This window comes from Cupressus sempervirens, chromosome 1 (assembly GCF_028749045.1).
Source record: "Cupressus sempervirens isolate cs-2001-9-10 chromosome 1, ASM2874904v1, whole genome shotgun sequence".
NCBI classification, from domain to species: domain Eukaryota; kingdom Viridiplantae; phylum Streptophyta; class Pinopsida; order Cupressales; family Cupressaceae; genus Cupressus; species Cupressus sempervirens.
This window is the reverse complement of record NC_143118.1, coordinates 129,181,494-129,205,707: the sequence shown is the minus strand read 5'-3', so window position 1 is coordinate 129,205,707 and position 24,214 is coordinate 129,181,494. Positions and strand designations below refer to the sequence as shown.

At 33.3% G+C, this 24,214-nt stretch overlaps 1 pseudogene; it reads left to right on the top strand.

Moving 5' to 3' along the window:
* The first annotated feature begins 767 nt into the window (after positions 1 to 767).
* Positions 768 to 24,214, top strand: part of LOC149576502 (plant cysteine oxidase 5-like) — a 99,426-nt pseudogene continuing 75,979 nt past the window's right edge.

Genomic DNA, 24,214 nt, shown 5'->3' with positions numbered 1-24,214 from the left:
GGTTTTTTTTACTTGTATTTCAATAGGAATGTAGTGGTAAATACGGTGCTACTTTAGATGTTAACTGTGTCAATCTCTTGGTTTCAAGTAGTGTAGAAGGAGGTCATAGTTCAATATGCAATCTCAATTCATATGCATAGGACACCAGGTGGAGCAAAAAATGCAACACATTTGCATTTTTGTTAGGTCTTTAATTAGGTATTTTAAGTTATAGACCATTACAAACATTATAATTTTGACTCTTATAGGTGAGGGTAATGTTCTCAGCATGCAAGAAAATAAAGAAAGTTTATTTGTTGGCTTGTTGAGGACATTCTTTCAACCATAGTAGCCAAATTTCTAACATTCATGATGGTCTATAAATTAAAAAAGTTATAGGCATAACTATTTAAAAAAATTGAACATGGTCCATTTTTTCAACTCCACCTATTGTCCATGCATATGGAATGCAACTACATGTGCATTCTTGATTCAGGGTGGCAAAATATTATTTTGGATGTGAGGGAGAGAAGCCAAAGACATAAAGGACATGCACCAAAAGATGGAAAAATGATGTCACTTTGCAGGTCTGTAACCTTTTTGGTTATATTTTGTCATGCATATCCATATGAATATGAATATTTTGTAGAGAAATAGTAATAAGTGTCTTCCCTAAAAATTTTAAAATCCTAATAGTTTTGATGTTATTACAATATACAATACAAGATCAATTAGAATGCAAGATTAAAAATGAGTGGTATATACTACAAAGATAATAAGGGTTGTGGATGTTTTTCTGGAGGAGAAGGATAATGGAAATAGAGAAGCACAACAACATGTGTTACATCAACATGGGACCCAACAATGGAAGAAGAAACAATAGACATTCTCCAAGATCAAGAACAACATGGACTCCACCTGTCACATACATTCAAGTTAATGAATCTTCCTCTTTCTCCATTGACATATTTTTCCTACCAACTTCAGTTGTTATTCTACTACATGACCATGCTAACATGACAGTGATCACCAAGATTTTATATGGCTCAATGCATATCAAATCTTATGATTGGCTCAATCCTTAGCACACACTTTCCCTCAAACATCATTTCCTAGTAAACTATAAGTTAGCTTTTTCACCACTCATAATTCTCTTCTTTCTACAATATATTTTTGACTTTAAAGCATTACAATCATAAGATAAACGATGTTCTCCTAAACCCAACTTGGTCATGTTAAATATTTGCAATGAAGTTGGTAGCTTTAAAGATGGGTGATGATTTCAACACTCCTTGTGAGGTATTTGTATTGTACCTATTAGTAGAGGTGCCATTTATTCATTCACATCACTCACTTCTTGTGTTGTTTTTTTATGTTATTTCTCCACCTTATTCAGGAAATCCCTTTTACTTTTGTGAATCTACATATCTAGAACTTCTCGGTGAGCACATTTCTAACATTGATGCAATCATAAAGCTCCCATAATAAAGATGCACTCAAGCCTATGAGAAATAAGTGAAAAGAAGAAGAGAAAATCTACAGTTTAGGTTAGTCTAGATGAAAAAGAGGAAGAAGGAGAAGAAGACATTCAAACCACTATTGATATTACCAAGATGGATCGTAAGGAATTAATCAAGTTCTCTAAGAAGTTGAAGTCGAAGGTAGAAAGTGATAGGTTAAGATAAAGGAAGAAGAAGGATAGACTAGTGAAAGAAGCTAGATATATTATAGAAAATCTAGTTCTACATGTTGAGTGTGACATGGATGAAACCATAAATAATCAAATCAATACATTGATAAAGGCCATTTCTAGTCAAATTATTGACTTGGAGATTTATGAAATTAAGTTGTTTGAGATAAATTATTAGAAAAAAGGACTATTGAAAGTAGATGGTGATAATTTCGAAAGACAAGAAGATGCTTTATAAAATTTTGGATTAGGTAAGGCCACACTAAAGGAGATGAGTAAATTATTGAAAAAAGTGTCAAATATTTATGATGTTACTAAGGATTTGGAGATAAGTGGAGATGATACACAAAAGGAACTTGATGCCTTAGTTAAAATGTTTGATCTCATCACAAGCTTTGCAAAAGAATACAATGTTAAAGTGAAAATGATCACATACAATAGAAAGTACTTATAGTCCAATCCAACAAGGAAAGAGGGTTATTAATCTACTATAATTATAGTCATATGTATCCCCTAAAGTAGAGATGATACAACATATTGTGAATAATCCAAAAGTCATACTTGGTTTCCCAAATATGAGAACTTTAGATCCTATAGAGGAGTTTATAATATATCTTAATGGGAAGATCATTAATATGAATCATTTGATGAAGTCATGGGAGTTGTCATTAGAGTTGGTTAAGATACAATTTAAAAAGGCATTTGACATTTAATGTGAGAATGGGATGATGTGTACTTGTAAAATTTAAGTTTTTGCACCTTTGTCATTGTTGACAAAAGGAAAAGAATGAGGTCATTTATGTGAAAATTTGACTAAGTCATGTATTCTATAATATTTGGGGGGGCCATGAATTATATATATTTTTCTCTAATCAGTAATGAGATAATTTTGATGCACATATCCTTATGTATATGATTATAAGATACAATGATTATTATTACATCTCATGATTCACATATCCTTGAGGATGTTTTTAAATATTTTTTTAAAAAATACAAGAAGTTGTTGCAATTACAACATCTGCCTAGGAACCACCAATGGCTTATTGTCAGAACTCTCTGATAGACATCTATCGATTGTATAGTATTACTATTACAATGGTGTCACAATTACGACACCACCCTAAGAATGACTGACAAGCATTGTCAGAACTCTCCGATAGACATTTGTTGGTTGTATAGTATTATTGTCACAATGGTGTCATAATTACAATAGTAACTAAAATTTTTGACCAGCTCATAGGGCCTTTTTACCTCAAGGTTTTGGCAATGTTTACTATCTAAATAATGATGCCTATCATCAATATTGGATTTACTGACAACAAAAGTGTGACGGGAGGTTGTGTCAATTGGTCGACATGTAGATCTCAAAATTGTGACAGTCGTCCATCAGATTAAGGGCTCAAATGTACTAGTGATGTAATTTGACTAGTAAACCTGAATAAGGGCTAGACCTATTCTGTAATTGAGAAGTGGGCTCTACATGAGTTCTTGAGTGCAAGTGCATTCCTATATTTTGTACTTCTGATTTTAACATGTCACTTATTATTGGAGTAGTTAGATTATTTGTCCATGTCATCCCCACTTGGTTTTCTTCCCCTCAAGTAGGTTTACCTCAAAAAAAAAGTGTTATAAGTTCTTTGATTTCTCATGTGTTGTGTTTTGGTTTACCTTTTATATACTTTATGTGGTATTTGTGTAATTGGTTTGAAGCTAATAAAAGAGCTAGAATATTGATTCACCTCCCTCCCCCTCTTATTATTCCTCAATCCTAATAGTCATAAAGTATTTGTGAATGAAGACGATGGAGCCCAGATGTAGTACCAAATTTGGTGGGTGGATTATGATGATTTTATGATAGTTGTATAAAATGTGCTATTTTAGTTTGCAGGATGATAAAAGAAATTAGTAATTGGGTGGTTTGAACTCATGATTTGCTAATCACTGCTTGATGGTTTCATATATTGGTCCTCCTATTTATTGCATGCTTGAAATAGATGACTCATACTAGATTTTTATAGAAAAAGTTATGCTTCTACAACCACTTCAAATCTCTAGTTTGTGTAAGTCTTAGAAATAATCAGATATTGCAAGTAAAATGCAACTACTGGTTACTAAATAATGTATTTAATTTGACTTGGGTTGTGAAATTTTTATTTCAAAAGACTTTTCCATATGTAAATCAGTATGTAGTATTATATTATTTAATTTTTATCATGTAATAATATAATAAATTTAAGTATTTCAATAACACATCTTATATATAGTGTGAAACCATCTTTTACACCTCTATTTTTGTTAAGTTCATGTAAGTCAACCCACATTAAAAATTGGCTTTAAAAAGATAATCATAGACAACATTCACAAACACATAGAAGATCCATATGATTTTACCACAAATTATGATTTTTTACCCCTTTTAACAGTTTTCCCTTATTATTACATTTCATTTGCATATAAACTATTTCCATATTTAATACCTTCAAAGTATCAAGCTCTAAATCCTATTCCCCACCTTTTTTTAGAGAATTGAACTAAATGTTTAAATTTCAATTTTAATCGCATCAACATAAAACGGAACTCGGTAGGGAAAATGATCAGACCAAACCAAAGAAGAATATATAGAATTTTCAAATATGAACGAATAAACTGATCGATGTATTGGGTTTTGTACAAATTGAGATGAAAAATGGTCAAATGCATCAACATACTATATAAGGTGAAGTAGACAATACAAAGTATTGTCATACAAGCATAAGTTGACACACAGAAATATACTATTTGTAGATATATAATTATACTGAAAAAAATTCATCACACTAAATTTAGCACTATAATGAAAGTTGATACCAAACGTACTAATTTTACTTCTACAAAATATATTGATTTTTAAGGTCTCATCCATAGAAAGATTAAGTCATTCTAGAACGAATAAAATGCATATTTTGAAATCATTGATCTATTTCATTCTCAAGTCATTTGAATCCGTTAACAAAATTTTCAATATATCCTGCAATTTCAAAGAAAAAAAATATCAGACTCCATTAATTTGATTGTGTTCAGCCTCTAGCTGCAAGGCCTTAATGGCCAAATCTATAACATTCAATAGATATTTAGAAATAATTTTTTTCAGCTATGAATTTAGAACCATCAGATGAGAAACTACCAAACTCAATGCTCTATTTTGACTCCTTACAAATTACAAACTTACTTCATGATCTATCATCTGGGCATTATAATTTTTGAGAACAAAAAATAATTATTATTTTATTTCTATTAAGATTATGATCACAAACACAAACAAACATCAGATACATTCTTGATCTTCTTTTCCCAATACAATGGCTTTTAAAAGAAATGTTGTGTAGAGTTTGTCATCACAGCAAAAGTACGTATTGGTAGTGGAGAGGGATCTCATCAGAAATATAGTCTCTACGCCAACATGTTGATATCTATCTAATCAAATATTCACAAACGTTTAGCATTATCGATATACAATGACATTGAATTGTGAGAGCATATCACCTCTGTTAACAGCAGCCACTCCCTCCTTGATGCAAAATAGTAGACCAAATGAGAGGAGAAATATCAGTCCATCCATTTTGCTGAAGGAACTTTGAAGCTTGCCAGACAGTATGAATAGCAAGGGAATAAGAAGAAGAAGAAGAAGAAATGTGCTCCCTGCTGTTCATACTGCCTAGCAAACTTGGAAGCACCAATGGTGTTTTATCAAAGTGGGAATGGAAAGGATGGAATTTATATTGAAGAGAGAGAGTAGTAGTGGATAATGAGGTAAGTTGAAGTGGGTGTTATCATATTCCCAGAAAGGAAGATTGTGGAGATCAGATAAAGGTGTACAAACAAGTATAGATCAAACGTGTTCAAACTGAAGAGCACTATATATTTATTATTATTATTACATGTACTTTTTAAACTTCATAGATTTCATAGATCTAACTTCAAAAAATATAGAGATGCCTATCTATGCGTACGGAGATTATCATTGACATACAAAATCATTAGATGGGTAATTGTTATCTGTTGTAATTAGAACCGCGATTTGTTTATAATAAATAAGTTTGTTGATAATTTGTCAATTAAGAAATGTGTAGTACTAATGTGTTTTCAAATTTTAAATTGCTTCTAGTTTGGTGTATATATATATATGTGTGTGTGAGTTTAATTATTTGTAAAGAATATATTTAGAAATGAAATGACCCTGTATTGTTAAAATGTATTCTGTGAGTATGAAACATTTTATTGGAAATTTTTAACATTATTTTGGTTATCACAGTTTATATGTAGAATCATGTTGTGATTGTTAACAATTTTTAAGACTCTACATCATATTAATTTGAACATTGTTTAAACTGAATGTATTTTGTTGTACTTCAGTTGATAACAATACAAAAATACATTGCTTCTCTTAACTTCATGAAAATAATAAAAAATACAATATTTAAGTTGATTTCTGAGTACCTAAGTTGTAACTTATTGAATCCATTATTAAAAAATCAACAAATTTAAAATCTTCATTTTTCAAATACTCCAATCTTAATTTTTATTTTTCTTTCAAAATACCTTATAACTCACTTTGTAGCTAACCAAACACTTACTTTGAACCAGTCATGAATCAAGATAAGATCTTTGTAGCTAACCAAACACTTACTTTGAACCAGTCATGAATCAAGATAAGATCTTTGTAGCTAACCAAACACTTACTTTGAACCAGTCATGAATCAAGATAAGATCTTTGTAGCTAACCAAACACTTACTTTGAACCAGTCATGAATCAAGATAAGATTTCAATTCGACAAGACATATATCAAACTAATTAAATGGCCTAAGCAAACAAAATTATCTATTAAAATTTTACACAAAAATTCATTGACTACTTTACTATCTCAGCCTTAAGTCAACACTGTTTCTATATCTATTTTATTTCTATCTTTACTGTCATAGCAGAAACTTTACAATCTTGTATTTTTTATTATGTTAGAATTTCTTTTATAATTTATTTAATAGAATTCATAGTTTTCCAAATGTTTAATTCAAAAAATATAGTAGTGAAGCAAAGTTAATATTGTTTTTTTGATGAATAGTCATTTTCTATTAATAAATGAACTTGTTACGAATTCACAAAAAGAAGTCGGAAATATTTTTCATGTTTCATCAAAACGTCCATTAGGACTTATAGATTATAGAGTTTTACAGATGTACATAAGAATGCAGTGAAAGACACATTATTCTTGTGTGAATTTCTTGGGCCCTTGTAAGAATGGACCACAATTAAATGATTGTTGGGGTTTGCAGCTTCAAACATGTGGGAAGTGGAGATACACTTTTGTTATTCTCTGATGGAAAGATGGGATCTGAAACTTTGATCGGCCATTAATGATTTGGGGGTCCTGCAAAGTAGAAAAGGTTCAATGTATATGAAATGGAACCGAAAGCCATGCTTTGTTTCATTTCTTTTGACGTTAATTACGGGCTGTAATTAAAAAGCAAATGAGTTGGCATCGATCATAAAGCGTTCACACCTTCCAGATGCCCAATGTCGGTGTCTGCTATATTTTGTTTCTCAGTAATTATGTTTAACTTTTTGAAGTACATATATATCAGATAGAAGAGAAAAATATGAAGAAATATAGAAAAAGAAAATAGAGAGAGACTGTGGATCTTTAATGTTCAAGAGGAAGTGTAGATTATATAATGAAGGTTTGAACAAAATATGATAGAATTATATAATATGAATGTACATTATGTAAAACACCACATTTCAAATTGTGCTTATATTACATAATGAATTCAAATTACATAATTCAAGTATATGCATGACATTTTCACATTGTGTAATACGGGTTTGGTAAATACAACGAGTATAATGGATTGGAGATGATTGTTGGTCTGTATTAAGATGTTCCTCCAACAAACAAGTAACAATAAAGAAAACTATCATTTGCCATATAATGACTTATAATTTGGGCTTAGATTATATTCAAGATAGATTTACAAAGGAGTTGTTAGAAGTCCTAAGTAAAAGAAAAAAGGCACGCATTGCTCAAGGAATCTAATCTCAAGAGATATGCCTTAAGAAAATTGTGTGATTCTTTATCTCATGAAGAAAACGGCATGGATGCTCAATTACTAGGCATTAGATTTTTTTTGAAAAAAAGAGTAAACATTATCATAGTTGAGGATCTAGATGGTTATCAAAGTCTAGTCAAACAGATCAAAGAGGTGATTATTGAAGTTGCAAGAGATGTGAAGAAAATATATGATGTTTTAGTGCACACCTCCCCTTTAGAGGACAATGTACCATTTGACAATGTAGGAAGAGTTTCTATAGAGAACACTTTGAATTTACAAATCAATGGTGTTGAAGGTTTAGTTGTTGTAGAAGAATTATAGAATAATGTGTCTTCTCCTCTAGAGAAGAATACACTAGTTTGAAAGTTGAGGTATAAGATATAGAATTCAATGATGTGCTTGTTCTAAATGCTGAGAATTGTGTCTCAACCTTACAAGCTTTTTCCGAAAAACTCTAGAGAATTTTTAAAGAAAATTCTAGAATTTGTTTGTGATAGTTTTCCACATGTTTATGAATTGGAAAAAGGTGTATGAGTTGTTAAAAATGTGTCTATTCTTTAGAACAACGTAGAAGGGCTATTTTTAGAGTGTAAACAACTCATTATATGATTGTTATGGGGGTCTAAACTAAAAAATTATGGAAGAAAATGATATTCTTGGAGTTACAAATTACAAGTGGATAACATGTGGCATGGTTGTTTTGCCCATGGTTTTGGCCCATGATTTTGTAAAACCACAAATGGTTTCCAAGTGGCAAATCACTATAAAAGGAGGGCTTGGGGAGGTGTTTGAATCATCGAGTTCAATTTGTAAGACTGGTATTAAAAGGAGTCTCTCTGAGTCTAAGTCTAAGTTTGAGTTGTGGTGATGCGTTCCTATAAGAACTTGCATTGCAAGTGTATTGTAATCTTCTAAACTTGAGAATATATTGTGCAGGTTTTGGAAAGTGGAGTTTTTCTCCCTAAAGGGTTTTCCTATGGTAATTATTGTGTTATGTGTTCATTGTTATGTTAAATTATGTTGTTATGCATTTCTTGAGATCTCTGCAATAGTTAGTTGAATTTACATAATCGTCCCCTCAAAGATTAGTGTAGGAAGTGATTCTGCACAAAAGGTGGATAGATTTATGAGCATCTTGAAAGTTTTAATATGTTGGTGACTCAGGTGACCTCAGTTGGGGTGTGGATGGATGAAGAAGAAAAGTGCCAGACTCATGGGACAACCTTGTCATGGCCATAGGGAGCACTTCAATTGTCTTGAAGATGGAAGACATTGTTGATTCTCTATTTTCTGAAGAGATGAGAAGGAAGGTCTCTTTGAATGCCAAGGAGGCTTTGAGTGTTCAAGGAAGACCAAAGGAAAGAGGCAAGAATAAGAAGCAACATGACCATTCTAAGTCCAAGAATAAGGGGAGATCAAAATCTCATGGTAAGTCCAAGGTGATCTGTTGGAATTGTAGCAAGCCTGGACACTTCTAAAAGGACTGCAAAGAGGAAAAGAAAAAGAAGCAGAAGAAGAAGCAAGATTCTAATTCTGAGTCTGAGAAGGAAGATGGATATGCTTTTGTCGCAGCCTTGGCCACTAATGTAGATGATAATGCATAGTTGATAGACTCAGGTGCACCTTTTTACATGACTCCTAATAGAAATTGGTTTAGTAAATATGAAAAGTTTGATAGTGGTCAGGTGTATTTGGGTGATAACTTAGTTCTTGATATTGTTGGTCATGAAAGTATTCGTGTGGAATTTTTTGATGGTAGAATTAGAAGATTTGATGGTGTCTTGCATATCCCAAGACTAGTGAGAAATTTTTTATCTGTTAGTAAACTAATAGATGTGGGTTTGCATGTATAATTTTCTAAAGCAGGTGTGATAATGGTGAGAGGTGCTATGGTAATAGTAAGAGGAAGTAGATTGTGTACATTGTACTAGCTTGATGCATGCACGATTGAGTGCAATAGTACTTCTACTAAGATTGTGAAGAGGACTACTTTTTTGGAGAAGGAGAGGGTTTCTCTTTCAATAAATGTTTGTGGTTTTTGGGTACCCAAGGTTGCTCTGTTTACTAAATCAAAATTACATGTAGAGAAGACTATGTTATGGCACCGAAGACTTGGCCACATAGGTGAGAAAGGTCTACAAACCTTAAATAATAAAAACCTTGTTGATGGGTTGAATGACAACAATATTGATTTTGATTTTTGTGAGTATTGTATCTATGGTAAATAAAACTGCATTTAGTTTTACTGAAGTTCTCATAAGTCCTCATGTATTTTGGATCTAATCCATTTGGATGTATTTGGTCCAATTGATATTCCTTCTATTGATAGACCAGTTTATTATGTTTCTTTCATTGATGATTTTAGTAGAAGAACATGGGTTTATTTTCTTAGAAATAAAGCTAAAGTTTTCAGTCATTTCAAAGAATTTAAAGCAATGGTTGATTTGCAGACTGGAAAGAAGATAAAGTGTTTGAGAACTAATAATGGTAGTGAATATTGCTGCAATGATTTTGACACATTTTTTAAAGATTGTGGTATTAAAAGAGAAAAGACAAATCTGTATTCTCCACAACACAATGGAGTTGCAAAAAGAATGAGCACGACCTTGATAGAGAAGGCTAGGAGTATGCTGAGTGGAGTTGGACTAGAAAAATAGTTTTGAGTTGAAGCTATAGCCACTGCCTACTATCTAATAAATAGGTCTTCTATATTAGTTCTTGTTGATAAGACATGAGTGGAAGCATGGTTGGGCCACAAGCCTTCACTTAGACATCTGAGAGTTTTTGGTTGTGAGGCATATGTGTTAGAGTAATTATTTGTTTGCACTTATTAATTAAATCACTTTGATTTAATTAATTAATTTTCCTATTACTCTAGTTTTCTTAAGCTATCTTGTAGGTGCATATAATTAATATTTTATTAATTATATTGTGCAACCTAGCTTTTTAGTTTAGGGTTTCTATCTCACCTTTATAAGGATGAGCATTGTACTTTCTTCATTATCTCTTATGCATTTTTCATTTGAGAGAAACTTTTCTTCTATCTTCATTTTTTAGCAAAACCCTTGCCTCTTCTTGTCTTTTTCTTCTGTGACAGGTTTTTGCATGCAGCGATTCGAAGGCTTTGTGGATTTGATTGGCTTATTTTCTCAAATCCTACAATATGCTCATGTGCCAAAGGAGAAGCAGAAAAAAATGGACAACAAAGCTATCAAATGTATCTTCATTGGATATAGTTATAGTGTGAAAGGATACAAGCTTTGGGATGCTATTGTACAAAAGGTATTCTATTATAGAAGTGTTACTTTTAGAGAAACTGAGCCTTCTTCTATTACAGTGTAGCTAGAACAAATAAAAGAAAAGAAAGATGTGATTCAACTTCCTACTACACCTGAGAAAGCTGAACCAAGGCCCTTAGAAAGACAAGTTCTTGAAAAGAGCTCTATGAGTTCTATATCATCAGAGGAAGAGGGAGAACTTGATCATGAACCTAAACCTAAACCTGAACTAGATCTTGTTTGAAGGTCTAGTAGATAGAGGAATGCACCAAAAAGGTATGGATATTCTCCTAATGATTGGAGGTGTATATTTTCTTTGAATGATAATACTGATTAATCAAAATTTGTAAAAGAGGCTCTTGGTATGAATGATTCAGAGTCATAGAAGATAGCCATGGAAGAAGAGATGACATCTCTAAAGAGGAATGATACATGGGATCTTGTCCAATTGCCTAAAGGATGGAAGCCCGTTGGTTGTAAATGGGTGTTCAAAAGGAAGATGGGTTCAGATGGAAGCATTGAGAAGTATAAAGCATGATTGGTTGCAAAATGTTACTCCCAAGTTGTAGGAATTGATTATGGTGAAATTTTTTCTCTTGTAGCAAAAATGATATCCATTCAATTTTTACTTTCTATTGCAATAGCTTATGATCTAGAAGTTGAGCAAATGGATGTGAAGATAGCTTTCCTTCATGGAGATTTGGAGGAATAAATTTATATGACATAGCTAGAGCACTTTGTGGTGAACTTAGGTAAAATTCATTTGGTCTTTAAATTGAAGAAATTCTTGTATGGTTTAAAACAAATTCCTAGGATGTCGTACCAGAAGTTTGATACATACATGTACTGAGTTTGGGATTTGTGCGATCCAAATTTGATCACTGTATATACTACAAGTCTGATGGTGATTATTTCCTAGTTATTGCGTTATATGTTGATGAAATCTTTTTTATTGGCAAAGGAAAACATTTAATTGCAAAATTAAAATCTCAACTCTTAGCAAAGTTTGAAATGAAAGATCTTGGTGTAGCAAGGTATATTCTAGGAATGGAGATTATAAGAGATAGACAAAAGATAAAGCTTTGGCTAGGCCAAAGTAAGTATGTTGGTAATATTCTAAGAAGATTCAATATGCAGGATTCTAGACCATTGCGTGTTCCTATTACTATGCGAACAAAGCTTTTTAGCTCACAGTGTCCTTCATCCCCATTGGAGATGGAAGAGATGAGTCGAGTACTGTATTAGAGTGTTGCTGGAATTTTGATGTATTTCATGGTCTGTACAAGACTAGACATTGCCCAAGTAGTGGGAGTACTTTCCCATTATATGTCTAATCTAGGAAGAACACATTGGGATGCAATAAAAAGAGTTTTCAGATACTTGTGGGGTACCTTAGAGTACTTTAGCATTCCTTGGATATTTAAGGCTATATTGATTTAGACTAGGCTGGGGATGTTGATAGAAGAAGATCCACCAGTGCACATGTTTTTACATTATTCGGTGGTGCAATTAGTTGGATGAGCATGCAGCAAGCTATGGTCACTTTGTCCACTATAGAGGCAGAGTTTACAGAAACTACTCATGCCTACATGGAAGCCATTTGGCTTAAGAGACTGTGTTCAGATATAGAGTTCAAATAGGGTGCAATAACAATTTATAGTGACAATCAAAGTGCAATCTGCCTAGCGAAGAACATGACATTTCATGCCAGGACCAAGCACGTTGATGTACAATATCATTTTGTGTGAGATATGGTCGAGGAAGGCAAGGTGAAGCTGGAAAACGTGGAGACTTTGATGAATGTTGCTAATGCATTAACTAAGGCTGTGAGCATAGAGAAGTTCATATAATGTTCAGAGTCTATGGGCCTCTTGGCCCCTAGCAATTAAGTCCATGACACTATGGATCCCCTGACTCTTGCAAGGTGTTCGACAACTAGGAAAATATTGAGAATTGTGTCTCAACCTTGCAAGATTTTTCCAGAAAACTCTTAAATTTTAAAAAAAAATTCCAGGATTTGTTTGTGGTAGTTTTCAACATGTTTATGAGTTGGAAAAAGGTGTACGAGTTGTTTAAAATGTGTCTAGTGTCTACAACAATGTAGAAAGACTATTTTTAGAGTGTAAACAACTCATTATATGACTTTTATGGGGGTCTAAACTAGAGGAAAAATTTATGGATGAAAATGGTATTTTTGGAGTTACAAATTACAAGTGGGTAATATGTGGCATGGTTGTTTTGCCCATGGTTTTGGCCCATAGTTTTGTAAAATCAAAAACGGTTTCCAAGTGGAAAATCACTATAAAAGGAGGGCTTGGGTAGGTGTTTTGTTAGAAGTAGCAATTTTTCCTTGGTTGTATTTATTTATTAAATGGGATAAACCAAGGTATCCCTTCTGTGTTTTATCCTTTAGTACACATGTGAAGGACATGTCATTTACTTGTCCTCTAGTCCGCATGTGACGATAACTTTTTTTTGTAATTCCTTTTATAAAAGAAATTAGTTTATCCTCCTTAAGAGGATTTTGACACTTTGTACACACTTATTATGAATGGGGGCATTCATAGAAATGGGAGTTACACATGCAACTCCTTTCTCATCTCTATAAAAGAGATGCCTCTCTCATTCTTCCATACTACTTCTTTACATCTTCTTGATGTTATTGTAATGAGTTAATTTGCTCCACAATCCTTCTTTCTCCTCTCTCCTTACTTAGGCTTCTTTTCCATATTCTAAATATTACACAAGGGGTTTTCTTTACTTTCCCCTTTCAAAATATCTTGTCTCCATTCTTACTGATCCATTGGGAAACTCATTTGGTTTATGATAATATTCTTCACATTAAGCTCTCTTAGATTGTTTTATTAGTTTTTGTTTTACTCGATTTCTTACATAGTATAAGAGCTAAGGTACTAATCCTTGTTTTGAGTTCTTGTGTTGAAGGTTATTGTTCATTTGAGCTCACCTTATTTGGAGACTTTTTTTTTGAGAAACTTGAATTTTTTGTATTTTTTAGCCCATTCTAACATCTTATGTGTGCAGTTATTTTTTCTTCTTTCATCTGACTCCCTTTGGAAGGCTTGCCGCCAAAGGATTATTTACTTGCAAAAAATCTATTTTTTTTCTTCTCTTGTTTTGGAAGGCTTTCCACCAAAACAAGAGAAACTTAACTCTATTTTGTTACATGCCTCATTAATCTAATTTTTTATTGTAGGTGTTATTAAACCCATTTTCTCTATTTGATCTAACTTTGCTCCTATAGGAAATTTCATTATCAATGTTAATTTGTTCATATTTTTCCTTGCAAAATTTCATTTATTGTATTTGTTTTAGATTTTTAAAAAAGTCATACTTATTTCTTTTCTTTTTCATAATAATCTGATTCATTCTATTATTTTAGTGAGAACATATAATTAATTCTGATCTCTTATTTTGAACATTTAGTTTAATAATCTTGTGCAAGCAACTTAGTGACTAGAACTCAATAAGCTCATTTCAATTTTTACTATAATATAAATATGGAATTATAAATTTGTCATCTCTAGTCTATGCATTTTTATTCCAATCATTGTATAGTTATATTAAAAATAAACTTATTGCCTTTGTGTTTCAATCATTCTATAGTAACAATTATTTTATTTTATTTTTAAAGTCTCTAGTCTACTTAGTAAGAGAACCTTGGCTCTACTCATGGCTTGAGTGTCTCTATCAAAGCCACCCAGTTTGTTGGCCTATATCATTAGCATATAATGTGTATTTTTTTTAATCATATCATGCTCCCAATTCAAATTCACAATCTTAGGCTTTTTTTTTTGGCTAAACATTGTTCTTGTTATTTTTTTACACTAAAATAGGCAAAAAAAAATCATAAAATTTCTCTTGGTGTGCAGAGTCTAGGTACTCATTATTACTTCAATCCTTGCAGTCTTGTAATCATTTTATTCTTTTTTAAACTTTGACTAATGTTCTTTTGTAGGTTTCATTAATTCATTATATTCCTTCATGATTATTCCAACAATAGTATATCATTTACTCATTTCACCTTTTTTTAAAACTCCAACTATAATACATCATACTTTATTCTCTCTTTAACATTTATGAGACGACAGGTTGCTCTAGTTTGAAGTTTTTTAAAAATAAGTCTTTTACTAATTTATATACTTTCATATATAAGTCTATTCACGCCAGTTTCCTTAGAACAACAAAACTCATTTTTTTCTTCTTAAGAAAAGACTTATAGAAGTACTCTTTTTTTGGTAACTTTTAAATTTGTATTTCTTAAAAGATTTTTAATAAATATTAATATATAAGAAAACAAGTTCCTTTTTAAAGTAAAAATTAATTAAAAAGGTTTATTTGATTTGTCTTATCAGCCTTTTTCATAAAGTTGTAGGTTTTTTAAGTTATAAATAATTTTTTTTAAAGATTCATATATATATATATATATAGTTTTTAGTTCATATTTTTTTATAAACTCAATCAAGGGGAATTTTTCTCTCTCTTACTATGTCTACTTTAATTCTAGAAATTAAGTGAAATAATTCAACCTATCATGCTTGGAAAACACATCTTTCGTTTATTTTTTGATTTAAGCATAATTTAGATGTTGCTACTGACCTTTCTATAGTTCCCAGTACCTTAGCTATAGAAGATGAAAAAGATGCATAGAAAACTAAAAATGAAGAAGCCATTGGCCTCATTGGTATATCTCTTAACCTGAATTTATATGTTCTAATTTGTCATTGCACTACTGCCCACGAAGCTTGGGATATTTTAAAGCAAATGTATGACAGACCATCTGAATCACACAAGATTCAATTGCAAGACAATTTGGAAGACTTAAGGTATATTAATTTCAAATCTATGGATGAAATTTTACTTAAATTTGATTATATTAAAAGTCAACCAATTGGATTAGGCATTACTCTCACTGATATTAGATTAATTACCATTATTTTAAAGAAATGTCTTCCTAGACAATTTAAAAATTTTATCACTAATGTTCATTCTCAACTTGTTATTCCTACTTTGTCTACTCAATTAACTTATAGTATTTTTCAAAATTTGTTACGTCAAGAGGAAGCTAAGTTGTTGCAATTTGGTACTCTTAGATCTAATGAACATGCATTTGTGTCCAAAAATAAAAATCAAAATATTAGATTGTCTAATCATGCTCCCAAATAATAATCAAAATTAAAATTTTAATACTCATAATTTCAATAATAATCATAACTTAATAATTGTCACAATAATAGCAACCTATTTAATTCTAGACTTTCTTTTAACAATAATAATAATCAAAATACAAATCGTAATAATAACCATCCTAATCAATATAATAGTCCTAATAAGAAACCTCATTGTACTTATTGCGGGAAAGATGTTCATTTGACTAACAATTGTTTTAAAAAGCAAAATGATAAGCAACCTATCAATAACCAAAAATAACACAATCAAAAATCTCATGGTATTCAATCTCGTCATGCTTTTACTATTAGTTACAATGTTTCTAAATGATTAGAATGTATTGTTGATAGTGGTGCCTCTCAACATGTTACATCTCATAAAGAAGTGTTTGATTCTTTGCAACTTGATCCTTCAGATACTCCAATTCAATTAGATGATAATCATAGTTGTAAAGTTGAAGGATTTGGTGATGTTAATGTTCCAAATGGAAAGTTACATGATGTTCTTTATGTTCCTAATTTGAAAACTAATCTTCTTTCAATTGCTAAATTATGTCAAGATTATAAAGTTGAATTTCATTAGAACATGTGTTCTATTATTGATCCTAGCACTAATGTTGTTGTTGCTAATGCTAAGTTGGGTCATGATAACTTATTCAAGCTTTATGAGTTTACCTCTTCAAGGTACTCTTTGCAAGAAAATATTGATTTTAATGTGTGGCATGAAAGGCTTAGTCATTTGAACTCTGATTATATATCATTGATGCTAAAATCTGATATGGTTGAAGGATTACCTTATATTGTTCCATCTAAGGTTACATGCACTTGGTGCATGAGTGGAAAAATGAATAGGGATCCCTTTCCCCATGGTTCATCATGGAGGGCATCTCATAAGTTACAATTGATTCATAGTGATCTTTTAGGACCTATGGATAATATCTCCATTCAAGGAACAAAGTATGCTTATACTCTCATTGATGATTTTACTAGAAGAATTTGGATATATTTCTTACATAATAAAGATCAAGTACTCGATACATTTTCTAAATTTCATATGTTAGTGGAAAGGCAATCTAATTCTAAGATAAAGATTCTTCAAACTAATAATGGTATTGAATATGTTAATAATGCTTTTCATTCTTACTTAATATCATTTGGTATTAAACATTAGCTTACTATTCCTTATACACCACAACAAAATGGTGTGGCAGAAAGTGTAGGAGTTGATAAAATTTGACTCCGCAATGTGCTAAAATCACTTGCATGCAAATAGCTTACTGAAGATGAACCAAAGGAGCAAGAGCTTGAAGCAAACAATGCAAGAGAAAATATTTCACAATAGGAAAATGAAATTTCTATGTGAATGAATTTACAATGAGAGAGAGACTGAATATAAAGGCCTCAAGGAAGCTTGTAGAACAAGCTAGAAGGTGGTAGAAGATAAGATTGACAACTAAGAAAACTTCCACAAAAAAGTGGAACATGCTAGAAGGGAAAAAACTCCCGTGTTGTCAACAACTCTCACTACAATAATTAACTACATGCATTAACCTAAGTAAGCTTAGGTAGTAGAATAAATAATTAATTATTTACTCTAACACCTCCCCTTAAGTGCAACTTAGGGGAATGCCTTAAGCTCACAAAACTAAGATAAAATGCAGAATGGGTCCCGACAATAAGGCCATGTTAGTTACCCATGTACAATGCAAAGAAATGAAACCTCTAAAAATGGAGAAAGAGGGAAAACCTCATGAGAAAAACCCTCCCCCAAAAAGAGGTAAAAAGCATGCTAAAAAAAACATGAAGTGAAGGAAGGAAGGCCTCAACCAGTCCCCCCAAAGGATAGCTTTTGTAACCACAAGCATAGACTGTAACTAAAGATAGCATGGTGATGCAAAAGGTTTAATGAAGATGTCAACAACCTCTGTGTCGGTGGAATGTACTCCAATGCAATAACACCATCTTGGATTAGCTAATAGATGAAATGCATATGCAACTCAATGTGCTTGGTATGCTGATACTCCACCAGGTTGCAAGAAATGTGGATGGCACTCTGATTATCACACCACAAAATAATGGGATGACTGGGAGGAAAACCAAACTCAGTCATCAACTGCCGAAGCCATAAAGCCTCTTCACTAGTAAGTACTGCAGCCTGGTACTCAGCCTCTGTAGATGAAAGTTCTTGAGCATGCTACTTCTTGCACAACCATGTGATAGGACTAGAGCTAAGACAAAAAATGAAGCCAGAAGTAGACTTCCAATCATCGACATCACCGACCCAATCTGAGTCAGTGTAGCCAACAATGAGTGGAGTACCCATGGTGTAATAAATGCCATACATGAGTGTACCCTAAATGTAGCACAAAATATTCCTAGTAGCTTGCTAGTGATTCTCATGAGGGTCTTGAGAAAACTGAGAGACAAGGCCAACTACAAAGGAGAGATTAAGACAAGTGTGTGTTAGGTACAACAAGCTACCAACCAACTGTTGATACAAAGTAGCATCCATAGAAGGTGAAGAGTAGGAGGTAGACAAAGTGACACCCAAATAAAAAGGTGTGGGAGCAAGCTTGCAATCAAGCATGTCAAAGCGGCAAAGCATGTCAAGAGCATACTTCTACTAATACACAAAAATCCTAGTAGAGGATTGAACAATCTGAAGACCAAGAAAATAGTGTAGCAAATCAAGATCAGTCATCTCAAACTTGTCCATCATCCACACTTAACATCCTAAAGCATATATGATGAGCTACCTGTGAAGATAAGATCATCAACATATAGAAAAAGAATCAAAATCTCATCTCCAAGATGTTGAATGTACACTGTGGGATCATAATGGTAGCAAGTGAAGCCTATAGAAAGCATAAAAGAGTCCATCTTCTCATACAAAGCCCAAGCAACTTTCTTGAGACCATACAATGAGCGTCAAAGTCTACAAACCAAGGAGGGATCCTACACAAATCCTAGAGGCTGCTCCATATAAATCTCCTCAGTGATATCACCATGCAAGAAGGCACTCTTCACATCCATCTAATAAATAGGCCATCCCTATGAAGCTATAGGGGATAAGACAAGGCATATAGAATTCATCTTGGTAACAGGGGAAAATTTCTCAGTGTAGTCGATACCCTCAACCTGTGAAAAACCCTTCGTAACAAGATGAGCTTTATGCTTTTCAATTAAACCATTAGTAGCATACTTAGTATGATAGATCCATTTGCATCACACTAGCTTTCTCCCCTTAGGAAGAGGAAAAAGATCTCATATGTGATTCTTCATCAAAGAAGAATATTCCTCCTCCATTGCACTGTCTCATTCAGAATGTCCTATCACTTCTGCAAATATTTGAGGATCATCAAGATAGCATGACTAAGAAGATTGGAACCCACAGTTTGAGAATGGATGCGACAAGAAGTGGAAGGGTCACCAGCTAGAGATCCTGCAACCTCAACTGTAGCTCGAGCCTATTTAGGAATCTAGGGAGGATCCTATGGTGGAGGTAAATAGAGATCACCATAATCATCATCCATGGAACAACCTAGAAAAGAGGAGGAAGTAGTGGGAGATGAAGTAGGTGCTAGACACGAGGAATGAACTGCAGGAGGGTTCTCATCAAACTAGACATCCCATTGAAATAAGACCTCTCTGGAATTAGGATCAAACAACCTATAAGTCTTAACATCCTTGTAGTAGCCAACAAAAATGAGTGGTCAGCTCTTCTGTTTCATTGCTTTCCTTTGAGCATTGGGTACAAATGCCCATGCTGCACTCCCAAAAACTCAAAATGATGATATATTAGGCTTGACATGAGACCAAGCCTCTTCAAGAGTCATATGTTGAAGTGCCTTATGAGGCATCTGATTCTAAATATAGTTGGCACAATTGACTACCTCTACCCAAAAACACAAATTCACGGACCTAGACTGAATCATACAATTAGCCATCTCCCGCAGTGTTCTGTTCTTCCTCTTGGCCACACCATTCTATTGAGGAGTGTATAGCACTAAAAATTAATGCTAAAGACCATTCTCAAAAAAAAAATCTCTGAAGGCTTGGTTCACATACTCCCCCCATTGTTCGTGTGTATCCACCAAATAGAAAGGCTAGACTACTTCTTTACAAATGCCTTAAAAACTTGAAATGAATCAAAGACATTAGACTTGTACTTGAGAAAGTACACCCATGTACATCTGGAGAAGTCATCAATGACTGTAACCACATATCTAGCACTCAAAAAAGGAGTGGGAAATGACATGAGGTCACTATGAATCAACTCCAAAGGTGCCAAAGCACAAGTGACTCGTCCATGTGGAAAAGAATCCCTATGTTACTTTCCAAGTGCACAACCCTGACAAACACCATCTGGACAAAAAATCTAGGGAAGCCCAAGAACAATTACTTGTGTGCTCATCTGCTAAAGATATTTGTAATTGACATGCCCAAAATGTCCATGCCAAAGTTTTCTTATTGAATCTACATGTGCAACTGAACAAAAACTCGTGTCATTAGAAGACTCAAATCTATCAAATCTATAGAGATGAGATGCAAAGTCAACAGTCCCAGTAGCCAAAATCATCTCAAAATCATGTAAGTCCTAGATAACCACATCATGTGGTGAGAACTCAACTATCTTACCAAAGCTAGAGTGGAAAATCTAAAAGATAGACAATAGTCTCATCGAAATGTCAGGGACACAAATCACATCCTAAAGAGAGCCCCCAACTAGTTCAATAGAACTAGAACCCAAAACTAAAAGTTGTGAAGAGTTCCCAACAAAAACCTATGTGGTAGCACAAGGAGCAAGTGAAGTAAGCAACTTAGGAGTGTTTTTCATGTTGTGAGAGGTGCCAGAATCAAGAATCCATGTAGGCCTTGAAGTCATAGCTTGAGTAGAAAGAGCATGACCTTTTCCAGCAGGGGGGGAATGAAGACTGAGGGGCTGAAATATTATGCTCCTTCATGGCTTCCTCTAAAGCCCCTAAACATTTCCAACACCTAGAAATGGGATGTCCATCCTTGCCACAAAAATTGCAAGTCTCACTAGATTTCTTCTTGGTCTTGGAGGTAGACTCAACAGGCTTCGAAGAATCTTTACCCTTTGAAGGGTTTGCTGGAGGAGTAGTGGGAGGCTTAGGATTAGATTTTGATGTGTCTTTCTTCAATTTTCCTTTCTTCTTTGATTTCCCCTCAGAATTTTGAGCAACCAATGCTTGGTTGGAAGAGCCAAAGGCATCTACCTATTGGATCTTTTCCTGTTCCCATGTCAAACGATCATAAAATGTCTCAAATGTAGGCATCCTATGTCTATCACCAAGGGCATCCATAGTGGAGTAGAAAGTAGAAGAAAAAATATGATACTATCCCCACAACTTTGAGAGTATCAAAAAAATACATTCATCATCTATTTTGTTTTTCCCACATCCTTGTAAAACTACACGTAGAGATTTGAACTTAATCAAGAAGTCTTCAATGGTGGGAAAAATGGTTGGTGAAAAATAAGTCAACTCTGCATCTAGCTAAAGTGTGTAGAACTCATTCACTTGGTAAAACAAAGTCTAAAATTTGAGCCAATAAGCTTGTGGAGTGGTCAAACCATCCAAGTGAAATAGTAGACTGTCTAAAATGTTCAGTGCAATCGATCCCATGGCCTCATCCATTTTGTTCCTATGCTAAAGAACCTTAGAAGCTTGTGTGGGAATAAGTTGATTCTCATCTAGACATGACCATAAGCCCCTTGATATGAGAAGCCTAGTCATTTGTGTATTTCAGGTGTGATAGTTGTGTGGTGTGAGATAGGTCACATATGGATCTACCATTGAGAGAGAGAAGAAGATGGAAGTAGAAGGGTCTTATTTTGAATTAAATAATAGAAAAGAAAATACCCCCCATAATAGATAATGATATCCCTGAAATACCACAAAAAAAAACTATGGAAAGCAAGAAAAACTAAAAAAGAACTTAGATTTTGGATGCAGAGAAGGAGGAAACAAAAGCCTCTAATTTCAAGCTAAAAATGGGAGCTCAAACAAACTTAGAATCTAATGAAACTATCTCTCTATCTCTGAGTTAGCTTTCTGGTGCTTCTTTCATATTGGAAAAATACCTCTGTATGCTCAAGTTATGGCCAAAAAATTGACTACTACTCCAAAAAACCACCTTGCTGAAAAAATACAATCACTAGATTAAATGTGACACATGTACGACCATAGCTGAAATTTTTTTTGGTAATTGGATTGCTAATGTCAATAGCTAGAAAGATGACATCACCCAGCTAGAAAGTGATGTCAGCACAAGGTTTGAAAGTGATGACATCAACAGCTAGAAATATGACATGTCATTGGAAAAAGCTGACATTAGTAGCTAGTTTGCTAACATAGGACAACTGGAAAGTGATGTCACCACTAGAGTGGTGATAGATAGTGGAGCACTGATGATGGTGGCACCTGAGAGGAGAACCCAGCGATGCAGCAACTATGCCATTGGCAGAGGCAAAGGGAGGGTAGCGCACGGGTAGCGGCTGGGGCTGAGCATTGCATGGGCAGCATGGTCAAGCCTTAGCAAAGTGTGGGTGGTGCGTAGGTGACCCCATAGTGGTGTGCAAGCATTGGTGTAGTGGTGCCACTTTTTAATATTTTTAATATTTTTTTCATCTGTATAGTCCGTATGGTAGCCTATAGGAGGGTAAAAAAAAATTTCCTAATGCCTAGAAGCCAAAATTGAAAAATTTTATATGAATGTTCATTGACTATAACTAGCCTTCCAAATCTAATGGCAGTGTCGATTTGGGCCCAAAATACTCTGAAAATTTTCTCTATCCCTAAAGTGAAGAAAAATGCACAACAAACTAGGGTTTGTGTCTTCGAATCACAATTTCAAAAATCATTCGAACAAGAAGCAATAGGGAGGCTTTGATACCATGTAGGAGGTGATAAAATCTGACTCCACAATTGCCAAGATCACCTAGATGCAAATAGCTTGCCAAAGAGAAACCAAAAGAGCAAGAGCTTGAAGCAAACAATGCAAGAGAAAATATTTCATAATAGGAAAATGTAATTGCTATGTGAATGAATTTACATTGAGAGAGAGTGTGAATATAAAGGCCTCAAGGAAGCTTGTAGAATAAGCTAGAAGGTGGTAGAAGATAAGGTTGACAACTAAGCACACTTCCACAAAAAAGTGGAACATGCTAGAAGGGAACAAACTCCCGTGTTCTCAACAACTCATCATTACAATAATTAACTACATGCATTAACCTAAGTAAGCTTAAATAATAGAATAAATAATTATTAATTAATTAATTATTTACTCTAACAGAAAGGAAGCATAGAACTATTATGGAAATGGCTAGATATATGTTACATGCAAAAAATATGGATTACAAGTTTTGGGCTGAAGCTATATCTTGTGCCACTTATATTCTTAATAGAACTCCTACTAAGGCTTTGAGGGATATAACTCCTGAAGAAGCTTGGTCAGGTAGAAAGCCTAATTTACAACACTTAAGTATATTTGGATCTATTACTTATGTTCACACACCCAAACAAAAAAGGAATAAATTAGATGATAAATCTTCTCCATTTATATTTTTTGGGTATGATGAAAATACTAAAGGTTATAGAGTCTATAATCCTCTTACTAACAAAGTTCAAATTGCAAGAGATATTTGTATTGTAAAAAATAAAGTACATGATTGTTCCAAGGTTCAAGATGATGAATTTAGTGGAAGTAAGATTTTAGTATTGGAGGACCAACCTCCTTCTCTAAACCCTACTTCTCTAAACCCTACTCCTCAAGTATCTTCTTTTATTCCTCCTATTTCTTCTTATTCTAGTAATGATGATAATGTTGATACTAATGATGCATTTATAGATCATGAATCTTCTTCTAGTGATGAATCTATTACTACTAAGAGAAGACCTAAGTGAGCTCAAGGTTTACTTAATGAAAGTGATGAGTATCATACTAGATTTGGTGGACTTAAACCTATG